A 12,355-nucleotide genomic window follows, 5' to 3' on the forward strand; every position below is an offset into this window, starting at 1 on the left:
TGTTTTTGCCGTATTTAATTCTGATAATGCCATAACGTGTTTTTTCCATATTTAATTGTACATGATTTGCTTTCATCTATATGCTTGCAGTTTTCAAAGAAAAGATAAAAAATTCTATTGCCTCATCAATAGATGTATTAATAGAAAAGAAAAATTGGATATCATCAGCATAACTTTTATATTGCAAGCCCAGACAAGTCAATAACTTGCAAACTGAACTAAAAAAGATATTGAGAAACATAGCTGAAAGGGAAGAACCTTGAGGAAGTACATAAGGGGTCCCAAGCAAGAGAGAACTTTCTGATCCATGTACAACTGAAAATTTCCAAGATTAAAAAAAAAAAAAAAGCTAAACCGCTGTAAAACATTCCAGAAATTCCCATAGCCTCCAATCGTCTTAACAAGATTTCTATGACTAACAGAGTCAAAAGCAGCAGAAATATCTAACTTCACTAGGAAAAATTGAGGGGCCATTTTACTAAGCCGTGTAAGCGTCTACATGTGCCTAACGCACACCAAGATGGAGTTACTGCCCAGCTACTGCATGGGTCTTGTGGTAATTTCATTTTTGGTGCGTGGCCAAAAAATAATTTTTATTTTTGGACACGTGTATCAGACATGCGCCAAGTGGCATTTGATGCACGTAGGTCATTACCGCCCAGTTACCGTGTGAGACTTTACTGCTAGGTCAATGGCCTGTGGTAAGGTCACAGATCCAAAATGGATACCTGGCAATTTTGATTTTGCTGCACGTCCATTTTCGGCAAAATTTTTTAAAAGGCCTTTTTTACAGGCGCATTGAAAAATGGATTGTTTGCACTCAAAACCTGCGCCTACACTACCGCAATCCATTTTTCAGTGCGCCTTAGTAAAAGGACCCCTGAATACCTTTGAAAAAACCTGTCCTAACCTTGTCAAGGATGGTCCCAAGAAACAGGTAGGCAAGTTGTCTATAGGTCTCAAAGAAAGGAAATTGTAGAAGCAGACATGATGATTTCTTTGGTTGGTCAAGTTAAAATAACACCAGATATGGCCATGTTTCGTCCTGATGGGCTGGATGATGTAAAGAAACTTCCACCGGACTTGGAAAAGGTTCACAGCAAAAGTTTATTAATAAAACCTGGACTCGACACGAGTCGTGTTTCGGCCACTCTGGCCTGCCTCAGGAGTCCATGTATATTATTGCTATAGTGTTTTCTGGAAAAGCATGCAATCTTCAAACAATATGTACAGCAAAATGAAGCTGTGTAACAACGATCTCCTTGACATAAGTGTGTGTAGTCAAAACGAGATGAGCACCATCATAAAAACATTGAACATCATTTTTAGACAACAGAAGCTTCTCATAATAAATCTTTGAAGAACAATCTTCCTCAGGATCAAGAGATTTTGCTTTGACATAGCTACATTTCAGAACATCTCTCTTGAAATGTGTGAATGCTTTCAAGAGAAAGGATACCCAAAACATTGCATTGACAAGTGCTATAAAAGAGAGCTGAAGGCATGGACAGAGCCCAACTACTGAGCCCTACTCCAAAAGCAAAGGAGAACAATATAGTTTGCACTCTACCCTTTACTGACCTCTCGAAAGGTATCACCTAAATACTGAGGACTCATTGGCATATAATAGAACATTTGGACCATTTCAGTGACAAGAGGTTGATCATGGCCCACAATAGAGGTCAGAATCTAATAGACCTACTGGGACCATCTGTGCTCCCTGAAATAAAAAAGGCATGATTTTGCTTTTAGGCATGGCAGCCCCCCTTTATTTAAGAGCCCTTTTACTAAACTGTGCTAAAAGGTGGCCTGCGCTGTGACTAGTGTGTGGGTGTGCCAGGGAGATAAAATTTCTAGAAGTAATTAATGACTGCTTCTTGCAGCAGCTAGTCCAGGAACCGACAAGAAGGGTAGCTATTTTGGATCTGGTCCTTGGTGGCATGCAGGGCATAGTTTGAGAGGTGGCGGTGTTGGGTCCCCTGGAAAAGAGTGATCATAACATGATTAAATCTGAGCTACACCTGCAAAGGAAATCTACTGTAGCTGCATTTCATTTTCGAAAGGGCAACTATAATAAAATGAGGAAAATGAGTGGAGGAGTGGCCTAGTTGTTAGGGTGGTGGACTTTGGTCCTGGGGAACTGAGTTTGATTCCCACTTCAGGCACAGGCAGCTCCTTGTGACTCTGGGCAAGTCACTTAACCCTCCATTGCCCCAGGTACAAATAAGTACCTGTATACAATATGTATGCCGCATTGAGCCTGCCATGAGTGGGAAAGCGCGGGGTATAAATGTAACAAAAAAATGGTTAAAAAGAAACTAAAAGGATTGGCTGCAAAGGTTAGGACATTAAATCAGGTGTGGACTTTACTCAAAAAAATACCATCTTGGAAGCCCAGTCCAGATGCATTCCATGTATTTGCAAAGGTGAAGAGAAGAGAAAACGTCAGCCAGCATGGTTAAAAGGTGAAGTAAAAGAGGCCATTACAGCCAAAAGATTGTCCTTCAAAGAATAGAAAAAGCACACAAATAAAGAAAATAAGAAGCAACATAAGCACTGGCAAGTCACATGCAAAGCATTAATAAAGAAGGCTAAAAGAGAATATGAAGAGAAACTTGCCACAGAGGCTAAAACTAACAGTAACAACTTTTCCAGGTACAACAGAAGCAGAAAGCCTATAAGGGAATCCATGGGACCGTTAGATCATGAAGGAGCAAAAGGGGCACTCAGGGAGGACAAGGCCATAGCGGAGAAACTGAATGAATTCTTTGCTTCTGTCTTTACAGAAGAAGATGTAAGAGATCTGCCTGTACCGGAAATGGTTTAGAAGGGTGATGATGTGGAGGAACTGAAAGAAATGTCGGTGAACCTGGAAGAAGTACTGAGCCAAACTGACAAATTAAAGAGTAGTAAATCACCTGGACTGGATGGCATACATCCAAGAGTACTCAAAGAACTCAAGCATGAAATTGCTGATCTGCTGTTAGTAATATGTAACCTGTCATTAAAATCGTTCGTAGTATCTGAAGATTGGAGGGTGGCCAATGTGATGCCGATTTCTAAAAAGGGTTCTAGGTGTGATCCGGGAAATTACAGACCGGTAAGCCTGACATCAGTGCAAGGCAAAATAATGGAAACTATTATAAAGAATAAAATTAAAGAACCAGTACACAAACATGGTTTAATGGGACAGTCTGCATGGGTTCAGCCGAGGGAAGTCTTGCCTCACCAATTTGCTTCTTTTCTTTGAAGGCGTGAATAAACATGTGGATAAAGGTGAGCCGGTTGATGTAGTGTATCTAGATTTTCAAAAAGCTTTTGATAAAGTTCCTCATGAGAGACTCCTGAGAAAATTGAAGAGTCATGGGATAGGACGCAAGGTTCTGGTGTGGATTGAGAATTGGTTATTGCACAGAAAACAGAGGGTAGGGTTAAATGGTCATGTCTCTCAATGCAGGAGGATAATCAGTTTTGATATCAACCTTGAAGTAACTATACATAGGAAGTTAAATACGTTAGCGTTTAACTTTAAAAAAGGAGACTATGATAAAATGAGAAGAACGGTTAAGAAAAAACTTAGAGGGGCAACTGAGACGGTAAAAACTGTACAACAGGCATGGATGCTATTCAAAAATACCATCCTGGAGGCCCAGGCCAAACATATTCTGCGAATTAGAAAAGAAAGACGGAAGTCCAAAAGACAGCCGGCGTGGTTAAAAAGTGAGGTGAAGGAAGCTATTAGGGCTAAAAGAAACGCCTTCAGAAAATGGAACAAGGAACCGTCTGAAAATAACAAGAAGCAGCATAAGGAGTGTCAAAGCAAATGCAAGGCGCAGATAAAGAAGGCCAAGAGGGATTATGAAAAAAAGATAGCAGTAGAGGCAAAAAAACATAGTAAAATTTTTTTCGGTATATTAAAAGCAGGAAGCCGGCAAAAGAATCGGTTGGGCTGCTGGATGACCGAGGGGTAAAAGGGGCGATCAAGGAAGACAAAGACGTAGCGGAGAGATTAAATGAATTCTTTGCTTCGGTCTTCCCCCAGGAAGAATGGGTGGGATACCGGTGTCAGAAATGGTATTTCAAGTGGACGAGTCGGAGAAACTTACTGAATTCACGGTAAACCTGGAGGACATAATGGGGCAGTTCAGCAAACTGAAGAGTAGCAAATCACCTGGACCAGATGGTATTCATCCTAGAGTACTGATAGAACTGAAAAATGAACTTGCGGAGCTACTGTTAGTGATATGCAATTTATCCTTAAAATCGAGCGTGGTACCGGAAGATTGGAGGGTGGCCAATGTAACGCCGATTTTTAAAAAAGGTTCCAGGGGAGATCCAGGAAATTATAGACTGGTGAGTCTGAAGTCAGTGCCGGGGAAAATGGTAGAGGTTATTATTAAAAACAAAATTACAGAGCACATCCGAGGACATGGATTACTGAGACCAAGTCAGCACGGCTTTAGTGTGGGGAAATCTTGCCTGACCAATTTACTTCAATTCTTTGAAGGAGTAAACAAACATGTGGACAAAGGGGAGCCGGTTGATATTGTGTATCTGGATTTTCAAAAGGCGTTTGACAAGGTGCCTCATGAAAGACTACAGAGGAAATTGGAGGGTCATGGGATAGGAGGTAATGTTTTATTGTGGATTAAAAACTGGTTGAAGGATAGGAAACAGAGAGTGGGGTTAAATGGGCAGTATTCACAATGGAGAAGGGTAGTTAGTGGGGTTCCTCAGGGGTCAGTGCTAGGACCGCTGCTTTTTAATATATTTTCAAATGAATTAGAGATGGGAGTAACTAGCGAGGTAATTAAATTTGCTGATGACACAAAGTTATTCAAAGTCATTAATTTGCGAGAGGATTGTGAAAAATTACAGAAGGACCTTACGAGACTGGGAGACTGGGCGGCTAAATGGCAGACGACGTTTAATGTGAGCAAGTGTAAGGTGATGCATGTGGGAAAAAAGAACCCGAATTATAGCTACGTCATGCAAGGTTCCACGCTAGGAGTTACGGACCAAGAAAGGGATCTGGGAGTCGTCGTTAATAATACACTGAAACCTTCTGCTCAGTGTGCTGCTGCGGCTAGGAAAGCGAATAGAATGTTGGGTATTATTAGGAAAGGTATAGAAAACAGGTGTGAGGATGTTATAATGCCGTTGTATCATTCCATGGTGCGACTGCACCTTGAGTATTGTGTCCAATTCTGGTCGCAGCATCTCAAGAAAGATATAGTGGAATTGGAAAAGGTGCAGCGAAGGGTGATAAAAATGATAGCGGGGATGGGACGACTTCCCTATGAAGAAAGACTAAGGAGGCTAGGGCTTTTCAGCTTGGAGAAGAGACGGCTGAGGGGAGACTTGATAGAGGTATATAAAATAATGAGTGGAGTGGAACAGATGGATGTGAAGCGTCTGTTCACGCTTGCAAAAAATAGTAGGACTAGGGGGCATGCAATGAAACTACAGTGTAGTACATTTAAAACAAATAGGAGAAAATATTTCTTCACCCAACACATAATTAAACTCTGGAATTTGTTGCCAGAGAGCGTGGTGAAGGCGGTTAGCTTGGCAGAGTTTAAAAAGGGTTTGGATGGTTTCCTAAAGGATAAGTCCATAGACCGCTACTAAATGGACTTGGGAAAAATCCACAATTTCGGGAATAACATGCATAGAATGTTTGTACGTTTGGGAAGCTACCAGGTGCCCTTGACCTGCATTGGCCGCTGTCGGGGACAGGATGCTGGGCTTAATGGGCCTTTGGTCTTTTCCCAGTATGGCATTACTTATGTACTTATGTAACAGTGAAGCATGGATCTGTATTGGGACTGGTGTTATTTAACATATTTACAGGGCTTTTTTGTGCCGGTAAGCACTGGTACGGCGTACCGGCACCTTTTTTCCCTCCGGCGAGTCCTGCACCCTTCCTCTCACTCCTCTACTTACTACTACTTCGGATTCAGCAGCACGAATGGTGCAGGCAGCGATTGAGAGAGGCTGGTAGCATCGGAGCTTCCCTCTGCGAGTCCCGCCTATGTTGTTTCAACTTCCTGGTACCGGTACTCATTATGGGCGGGGTCACCACATATGGCTCCACCCCTATGATAGTCACACCCATATTAGCCATACCCCTTATACCAGCCATGGCGCATATAAACAAACATCATTGAAAATATTATACTAGTATAGGAGAAAAAAATAATGTGATTTTTTTTCATTATACTTTCTGTAAGCTGTTACAGCTCCAGTATACCCAGTGCAAAATAAGACAGCAGATGTAAATTCTCAAATTGGACATATTCCAAACACTAAAATGAAAATAAAATGATTTTTTCTACCTTTGTTGTCTGGTGACTTTGTTTTTCTATCCATATTGATCCCAGTCTCTGATTCTGCTGCTCTCTATCTGTTCCCTTAATTCCATTTCCAGGGCTTCCTTTCCATGTATTTTTTTACTTTCCTCCTTTCTTCTTCATTTCTTGGGTGTCATTGCAGATAATACGCTGAAATCTTCTGCTCAGTGTGTGGCGGTGGCGGCCAAAAAAGCAAACAGAATGCTAGGAATTATTAGGAAAGGGATGGGTAATAAGACTGAAAATACTATAATGCCTTTTTACCGCTCCGTGGTGCGCCCGCACTTTGAGTATTGCATTCAGTTCTGGTCGCCGTATCTCAAAAAGATATAGCAGAATTAGATAAGGTTGAAAGGAGAGCGACCAAAATGATAAAGGGGATGGAACTCCTCTCGTATGAGGAAAGGCTAAAGAGGATAGGGCTCTTCAGCTTGGGAAAGAGATGAATGAGGGGAGATATGATTGAAGTCTACAAATTCCTGCGTGATGAAGAACAAGTAGAAGTAAATTGATTTTTTACTTGTTCCAAAAGTACAAAGACTAGGGGACACTCGAGGAAGTTACTTTTAAAACAAATAGGAGGAAATATATTTTCACTCAATGAATAGTTAAGGTCTGGACCTCTTAGCCAGAGGATGTGGTAACAGCAGTTAGTGTTTCTGGGTTTTTTTTTTTATTATTTTTTTATTTATAAATTTAAATCATTATTTCAAGGATTTACACTTGATCAGGAAAGTGTTATTAACAATCAAAATATTAAAGGAAATGTTATATAACATATATAATAACATTCAGGCCGACAGGTAAGGAGCTCAGGTAAGGAGCTCCTGAGGTCCAGAACAAAAAGACCTACCTGACCATCCAACGCCGTTCACGACCGGTCTGGAATGGACCGGAACTGAAACGGAACTGATCCAAAGCCGACTGGGGAGCTGCAGGACCACGGGCTGAACGCCAGCACGAACGAACAAACCCGAGACGACCTGTCTGCTAGTTGCCACGAGGTCGAAACGCATCCCTGGCCGGCAAGGACCACCTGGGCATATTTAAGCCTGCCTGGATCAGTCTGATCAACCCCAGCCGAGCTGAATCTGGAGCTGAGACCGCAGCTGAAACCGACCGGTGGATCACCAGCGGTCCGACCGGACTGAAATCCAGCCGGGCGGAGGCCAACCGACGGCCTAGCGGGAGACCGCCACGAGGTTCACCACGAGGTTGCGCCCCCGCAATCCGAATCAGGAGCACCGGAGAGACCATCGAAACCGGTGTGGAGACGGAGAGCCCAGAGGTGGAGAACCCAGAGGTGAGCCGCGACCACATCTTACAACTCCGCGTGGCCACCCAGTGAGTTCGGGGAGCCGTGTTCGTGGCACCGGAAACGATCCGGCCGACCACGCGACCGGTGGAAAGTTGACCGGACAGTGGTTCGAAGCCCGGAAGGCCGCGGAACAAGCGGAGCGCCGACCGGCCTGGTTGGCCTGAGGACTGGAAAACAGGAGCGGCCTATCCCCAATGTGGCACGCTCCAGAATCGTCCGACTGCTGCCCAGGAAGCCGCAAGCGGATTGAGGGAAGTAGGCGCACCCCGCACCCGACTGCTCCACGCGTCGGAGCGCAGACAGACAAGAGTCGACCAGCTTGAGGTGCGGCAAAGCGACGGCGACTCCTGAGCCACACACAAGTCCTGTGGTGGCTGCATTAGAGACACCGAGCACCAGACAACCGAGCCACTGGTCCCCGTGGCTGCTGGGAACAGGAGCTACCTCCCGAGGCTGAACTGAGTAATAAAATACCTGCTCGTCTTAAATGCATGCATGCACTGCTTTAGCATGATTTAAAAATCCTCGCTATACTCTGCTCACACTAAACTGAATGCAACTGTGTCTTAGGCCAATATAGCACCTTTAAATGTTGCCAAGCTTTAATTTAAATTGCTGCTAAGACCAATGCATAATAGCGAACTGTTACCAAGCAAGCTTTAGCTTTTACATAATTTAAAATCCTTGCTTCACCCTGCTTTGCTTTGCTTTGCTTACTGCCAGCTTTGAACTAAACTGTTGCTAAGCTTAATTGAAAATGTTAGCACTACTCCGCGTGAATTGTAGCCAAGCTCAAATGCAATTGTAAACGTTGTATCGCTCAAATACACACCAATTACTTATTTGTCACAGCACCCAACACACAGAAATGAACACCAGCAATACACTCATAACCATCCAGTGTCTCATTATATTCGTACACGCAAACACAACACAAAACCTAGACAACAACAACTCCACTACTCACAATCCGCATAACACTCACACACACACCATGCATGCCCAAAACAACAACCCACTTACATATCACCAATCCCATGCACAACCTTTAAACAACCTACCAAATCAAAGACACAACAACAACCAACCAACTGGAACAAACCCCGAATATGTACACCACCGACGAAATAAGGAAAACAATGAAAACAACAGACTCAACCAACGAAAAAACAGACAGTTAATAAAAATAAACACATCTAACCCCACCTTGGAACCACATCACCCAATCCAACTAGGATACGTCAATGCAAGATCAGCAGTAAGCAACTCGATAGACATACTAGATTGGATCACCACAGACAAACTAGACCTCTTATTTATCACAGAAACCTGGTTCCATAGTCCTACGGACCCCGCCATCCTACAAACGTGCCCACCAGAATACAAAATCACGCACTGGACAAGAAATGGAAAAAAAAGAGGAGGCGGAATAGCTTTAATACACAAACCTGAATTCACCATCACAATCACAGGCGAATCTACCTCACCACAACTTGAAATTGCTTCGACAAGAATCAACCATCCAAGCCTAATAGGACACCTTAACACAATCCTATTCTACAGGCCACCAGGAAAATGGCAAGACGCCCAAACACAACTCATGGATTTCATCTCGAATACCTGCGTATCAACCTCAAACATCCTCATACTAGGCGACATCAACTTACACCTAGAAGATGACACCATACCAAGTACACGAGAATTCAAAGAACTCCTACAACTCTGGGATCTGCAAATACCCAACTTACAACCAACACATGAAAAAGGACACACACTAGATATCATAACAAATAGACTCGAACCGAATTCAACTATCACACTTACCAACACAAAATGGACACCCACATTATGGTCAGACCACCATAAAGCAAATGTCACCCTTTACTGGCAAAAAATACAACCAAACACAATCAACAAACATGAGCGAACAACCTACACAACGAGAGGAAAAATAAACCCCACAACATTCTGGCAACAGATCTACCAGAGCGAATGGATTACAAACGCTAGCACCATCCAATTCCTCCAAGAATGGGACGATATAAGCATAACAACATTAGACAAAATCGCCCCAGCCCAAACCAGAACATCACACAGGAAAAATGCAAATCCATGGTTCAATGAAGAGCTGAAAAAACTGAAAACACAAGTCAGGAGACTTGAACGAGCCTGGAACAAAAAGAGAGATGAACAAACACTAAACGACTGGAAACAACTTCGAAGAAAATACAAATACACCATCAAACAGACAAAAAGACTACACTACAAAACATTAATAGGACCAAACTACAAAGACACACATAAACTCTTCAACCTCGTAAACAAACTGTTAGACACCACACCTGTCACAACCAACAGCAAAGATATACCAAGTGTCGACAACCTTGCAAAATACTTCAAGGAGAAAATTGTACAATTACGACACAAAATACCCGCAAGCCCTATAGAATACACCGTTCTCCTAGACTGTCTAGATCCAGTAGAAGGAACACACCCAGCAGACAGAACCTGGACCGAATTTGAACTATTACCAGAAGAACTCATCTCTAAAACTCTCAAAAAATATGCCAAATCTAACTGCAAACTAGACAAATGTCCAAACAGCCTCATGCAAACTGCTCCTCAACAATTCATAATAAACCTAACAAACCACATAAACTACATGCTACAAAATGGACTCTTCCCAAAAGAAAAAGGAAAAATCTTACTCACACCAATTCCTAAAGACACAAAGAAAAACACGAGCGAAATAACCAACTACAGGCCAATTGCATCCATACCACTAATAACCAAGATAACCGAAGGTATGGTTACCAAACAACTCACAAACTATCTAGACAAACATTCAATATTGCACGATGCCCAATCAGGATTCCGTTCGAATCACAGCACAGAAACAGTATTAGTCACCCTTATGACCAAATTCAAACAAATAATTGCAACCGGCAACAATATACTCCTACTACAATTTGACATGTCTAGCGCCTTCGACATGGTTGACCATGAAATCCTACTACACATACTTGAATACTTTGGCATCGGAGGAAATGTCTTGAATTGGTTCAAGGGGTTCCTAACCCTGTGCTCGTACCAAGTCACATCAAATTCAACCACGTCCAAGGCATGGATACCTGAATGTGGAGTCCCACAAGGATCACCTCTCTCTCCAACTATATTCAACCTAATGATGATCCCTTTAGCAAAACTCCTATCAAACCACAACCTCAACCCGTATATATATGCCGATGATGTAACCATATACATCCCATTCAAACAAGACATCAAAGAAATCTCCAGTGAAATCAATCAAAGTCTACACATCATGAACACATGGGCAGATGCATTCCGCCTGAAACTAAACGCAGAAAAAACCCAAAGCCTGATACTCACCTCCCAATACAACACAACTGAGTTCAACGTGATAAACACACCAAACCTAAAACTTCCAATCTCAGAAACGCTAAAAATCCTTGGAGTGACTATCGACCACCACCTAACACTCAAAACTCACGCAAATAACATAACCAAGAAGATGTTCTTCAGCATGTGGAAATTGAAAAGGATTAGACCATTCTTCCCAAGATCCGTCTTCCGTAGCCTAGTGCAATCCCTCGTCCTTAGCCACTTGGACTACTGCAACTCATTATACGCAGGCTGCAAAGAGCAAATACTGAGGAAACTTCAAACAGCCCAGAACACAGCAGCCAGGCTCATCTTCGGAAAACCTAAATATGAAAGGGCAAAACCACTACGAGAGAAACTACATTGGCTTCCACTCAAGGACCGCGTTACTTTTAAAACTTGCACACTAGTCCATAAGATCATTTACGGTGAAGCCCCAGCGTACATGTCTGATTTAATAGACCTACCACCTAGAAATGCCAAAAGATCGTCCCGAACTCACCTCAACCTCCACTACCCAACCTGCAAGGGCTTGAAGTACAAGACGATACACGCGTCAACCTTTTCCTACAAGAGCACGAAGTCCTGGAATACATTACCACGCAACCTAAGAATGATTAACGAACAAACCTCCTTCCGTAAACTACTGAAGACACACCTGTTTGAACAAACCTACGGAAAGAGCCAAAACACATAGAAACTACTGACTGTTCACAATGCAATACACATCCACATCTGATCCATCATCCCTTTATCCAGTCAATCACACATTCAACCATGGAACTACAGTATGTACACTATATGTCTAGGTGCCTATTAATGCCCTTTTTTCTCTCATTGTCTCCTTCTAATGTCCCTATGTTGTTGTCCCACTGCTATACTACTAAGGATATTCGAATGTCTCGCACAACTCTGTTCAATGTATTCTATAACCTAGTCGTAACAAATGTATTTCTATTATTCAAGTCTTATTGTAAGCCACGCTGAGCCCGCAAATAGGTGGGAAAATGTGGGATACAAATGCAACAAATAATAATAATAATTATATTAGATTCCATAATTACAAATAAGAGGAAAAAATAAGGAAACATTTTTTTAAAGGCAATTAAGCACCTAAGATAGGATAGGAATTAAACAATTACTCTCCTGAAGCTCTTTTTGAGGCAACAAAGGATGTTTAATGGGAAGGTTCCATGAATATATATTTAACTGCATTATGTCTTATGATACATTTGCAAGGATATCTCAAATAGAATGTGCTCCCTAGTTGCAAAACGGCAGA

This window comes from Microcaecilia unicolor, chromosome 7 (genome assembly GCF_901765095.1).
Source record: "Microcaecilia unicolor chromosome 7, aMicUni1.1, whole genome shotgun sequence".
Classification (NCBI taxonomy): Eukaryota; Metazoa; Chordata; class Amphibia; order Gymnophiona; family Siphonopidae; genus Microcaecilia; species Microcaecilia unicolor.